At 27.2% G+C, this 4,474-nt stretch overlaps 1 protein-coding gene across 1 annotated transcript in view; it reads right to left on the bottom strand.

The window, feature by feature from the left end:
* Positions 1-4,474, bottom strand: part of Sema5c (Semaphorin 5c) — a 314,899-nt gene that overhangs the window by 108,822 nt on the left and 201,603 nt on the right. The window lies entirely within an intron of this gene.

Genomic DNA, 4,474 nt, shown 5'->3' with positions numbered 1-4,474 from the left:
AGCCTTAACACTTTTTTATTATCTTTCTACTCCTACGTTTCAGTCATTCCGGCCATTTTCAAGAATCTTATTCACACTATCACAGCCAAAATATTAGTTATCATATAATAAATACAAGAATATAGTGTTGATATAGTGATTAGATAAAATAGAGATTTTAAATTAATGATCTAAAATTATGTGATAACCAATGTTTTTGTTATAATTAATAAAAAACTAAAACTAAAGAAGTATGAAATGGTATAAGAAGTAACACAATTTAAAGAATGATATTTCAGTCATACAAACAAAAAAATTAAATGAATATATAAAATGAAGGTGACGTTCAAAAAGGATCAAAAATAGAAGTTCAAGAAGTATTGAGACCTTAAGGCCTATATTGTAGTTCTTTATTGAGGTTAAGTAAACAACATACAAAACAGTCCACTAAAAATTTTGAGATATATAAATGTTAAATTATTCAAATGATGAAATACCGCTTAGAATTGTGCCACATCTGACATAAAAAACATCTATTTAGTAGAAAGATAGTCTAGGTGGTGGTCAATAGTAAAAGATAGGTATCAAAATAGTAAAAGATAGGTATCAAAATAGTAAAAGAAAACGATTGAACTTAAACATGATTTTGATTTTTAAAAATCCTAAAATTTAGTACATAGTCAATCAAAAAATTGAAACAAATTGTAAGACACTTTTTTTTTTTTTTGAAATTGATAGATTTATTTATTGATAGATATTACAATCTGCCACACAGTTGTGGGCAATAGGTAATATTGATGAATGATCTCATACATACTAAAATAAAAAAAAATAAAAAAAATAAATAAGTAAAAAACAAACAATAAAAATAATAATAATAAAATAAAAAAAAAAAAAACTCTCTTAAAATATATACAAACAAAAGAATAGACAAATGAACATAATCAGACTATCTGTATGAAAAATAAATAAATAAAATAACATAATGATAAAATAATATATACAATAAATAAAATAATATATACAATAGTAAGACACTAAATCTTTAAGTACATATTACATAGATATTGTTCATCACTTACTAATGTATTATTAAATATCAGTATTGATTTATTTAAATTAATTTTAATATGTTTTAAATAAATATTGTTTAACAGATTTGTCATATTTTATGGAATAGGTATAGGAGATAATTAGCATAGATTGTAATCTATTCGTTGTAAGGATAAATTTATTTCAAGCATTTTTAATAGAATGGTTTTAGATTCTCCTTATTATATTTGAAATTGAATTTTTTAATTTATTTAAAAAACTGACAGCAATATCATTATTGTTACTATACCTATGACTAATAAGGAGAATATCTTAAATGTGATAATAGAAGATAAATTTGTAATAAGGTAATTATTTTAAATTAAAAAATTGTGGTATATTAATTAATAGTGAATTGTGTAAATCTGTATTGTAGATAAGCTGATGATGGGACCATAGCCCGAAACGTTGTTAATGATTCATTAAAATAAAAAAAAAATAATAAGAAAGAGTATTTTCATTACATTTCATTATATAAATATCTAAAATATAATAATATATTTTATGGGACAGTGACACTGCTCACTAGATAGACAGAACATTATGTTAGTCGCTAATTGGTAATACTGAACCGTGTTCAGTAATAAAATAGTGTTATAGTAATAGAGGGACAAGAAGAGAAGTAATAACAGTTAGTGTTAATAACAACACTGATTGCTGTGCGGGGGGCCGACTGAATCCAAAGCAGGCCCCCTCCCCATAATGGCAACATATACCCAACAGTCGTTTCTTCCCAGCGATATCGGTAGTCATGGGCAACTATCAAAGTTACACCAAATAGAAACTATTTAATTTAATAATTCATAATATGAGTACTTATCACCTTCAACTAAGGAATCAATTGCATAATAATCCATCCTATAACTAGAAAAAGTTAAGAGATGAAGCAAATCATATTAGTTTTTATCGTTGTCTGAAACCCCCAAAATATTATTTTTCAAGTAAATTAAAAATTACTAATATTGAAGGAAAATGAGGGTTATTATATAAAAACTATTCATATTTTATGTTCTATATATATAACAATATCATAGATAATTAAATTGTCTAAAGAAATGTCACCATGTACGTTAACTGTTAGTATTTATGTTACTACAGTTACCGTATTATCACTTCATCTATATAATAATCGATATCCAAGTTTGAATAGTGTTCAATTAATGTATATATATCCTCAAATACAGGAATAGCAAAGCATTACATTTAGATAACATTTCTACGCTCATAAAAAGAATGCTGAGATAATGTGATTATTTTCTTTGTCTTGTACAAACGATTTAACAGAAATTTGGCAGCCCAAGGAGAAGGCGACATTAAGATGTTAAGACGCAGTCCTGTGCCAACTCCCAGAGTTCGACAATTTTTAGGTTTCACTATGGAAAATATCCAGAATTTCTCACCACTAAGAAAATTTCACATATATTATACAGTGAAACTTCTATTGACGGACACACCTCAATAGTGTAATTCCATTTTAACGAACAAAGTTCAAACTTTCCATTTACTGCCATTTGAACTAGAAAAAAAAATTACATAAAAGGAAGATGGTTCGGGTGCGGTCAAAAAAACTTGCTTAATTGATTAATAATTTATATTGAGCCAACGTTTAGTCCAACTTTGCAGGGCTTCGTCAAGGCTAAAAACTTAAAACTTAAAATAAGAAAAACCTGGAGGATTACAACCCACGAAGCATCTAGAGTTCAGTATTTGGTAAGGAAGTGCCATTGTGCAAGGAGGTGATTTGGTCAGTATTTGGTTTAATCACTTAGTTTCCCCCTCCTTCCTCCCAATTGCAGAGTGTCCACTTAGTAGTGTGGTGGTGCTCCCCATGAACGTCTCCCGACTCCAGAGCTGATCCATACTTAATGTAATAACGGAATAAATAATTATTTCACAAGCCGGACTCTAACCCAGGATATGGAGTACAATGCCTCACTGAACTATACACTTTTTTTTTAAGATTTATTATATTATTAATAATAACATTATAAAAAATTACATCACTATTAAAAGGTTCCATAAATAAATTCATAGATATTATGAAACTCAATGTAATGCTACAAACATATAAATGAGAAGAAGATGGTTGGAGGAGCGGTCAGTGAAGAATGCAAATAAGTGAAAACTTATTTATTAGTGCCAACGTTTCGGATAGAATCTCAAGCCTTCATCTGGGCTAACAACATAAAACATGATAACAACATATGGGTATACTGAGTGATTAGAAAATATATTACATTATGGATAAATAAATAGTGTTAGCAGACATGAATAATATATTAGTTATGAATTTTATATTTACTTTTTATTTATTCATTTATTTTTCCGCCTACTTTGTAACGTATTATTTCACTTCTTAAACTTTTTTTAACACATTTGCCGTCACCCCTCTTTTTAACTGTTGATAAATACTCATGACACTTTGTTATCTTTCGGTACTTCGTCATCCTTGTATATAACATAAACAAAATATACATAAATATATATGTATATTTCCATTCTCTAAAATTATTAACTTTATATCATTCTGTATATATTTTATTGTTTATTTTCTATACTCATTGGTTGTTATCTTGTTCAGTTCTTAGCCCTGATGAAGGCTAGAAACTCTAGCCGAAACGTTGACACGATTAAATAAGTTACATCAACGTATTTGTGTTTTATTTTGACCGCACCCCCAACCATCTTCTCCTCGTACAAGTCATCCACGGTCAACTATCTCTCATAATCATGAATAATATATGTATTATAAGAAGACAAAGGCTGTATGAGAAGAGTAATATTAAAATTAAGTATGAGGAAAGAACAAATAATAAAATACATATTAAAATCTAGTTAGTAAATATGTGTACAAAATCAAAATTGTTAAGTAATAAACGACAGTAATAAAAGAAGTCGGGAATGAAACGTATATATAGGTAATTAAATACATAAGTAATATAACAGTATTAAAGAAATAACATATAAAGTTATAAATTCCAAATGGAATTAAGAAATATGAATATTTTAATTTAATAATAAATTTAATTAAAGTTATGGACGAAAAAGGAGAGATTTTTATATGCATTTTATTATTTTGTTATTTAAATAAGAGGAAAGAACTTGATTTTAATAATACACTTCTCATATAGCCTTTATCTTCTTATAATACTTAAACTATTCATGTCTCTCAACACAATTTATGTATCCATAATATTGGCTATTTTCTAATCATTCTATATTTCCTTTTATTTATTGGTTGTTATCTTGTTTTTTATTCTTAGCCCTGATGAAGGCTAGAAATTCTGGCTGAAACGTTGGCACCGATAAATACATTTATACTTATGTATATATAGGAAGATGGTCAGGGTTGCGGTCACAAGTTTACTTAGTTATTATTATTATCATGTAATTACTCATGTAC

The sequence above is a fragment of the Halyomorpha halys genome, unplaced genomic scaffold (assembly GCF_000696795.3).
Source record: "Halyomorpha halys isolate HHAL.00 unplaced genomic scaffold, Hhal_1.1 Scaffold93.1, whole genome shotgun sequence".
NCBI classification, from domain to species: domain Eukaryota; kingdom Metazoa; phylum Arthropoda; class Insecta; order Hemiptera; family Pentatomidae; genus Halyomorpha; species Halyomorpha halys.
The sequence above is the reverse complement of the archived record's forward strand: the minus strand, read 5'-3'. Positions and strand labels throughout refer to the sequence as shown.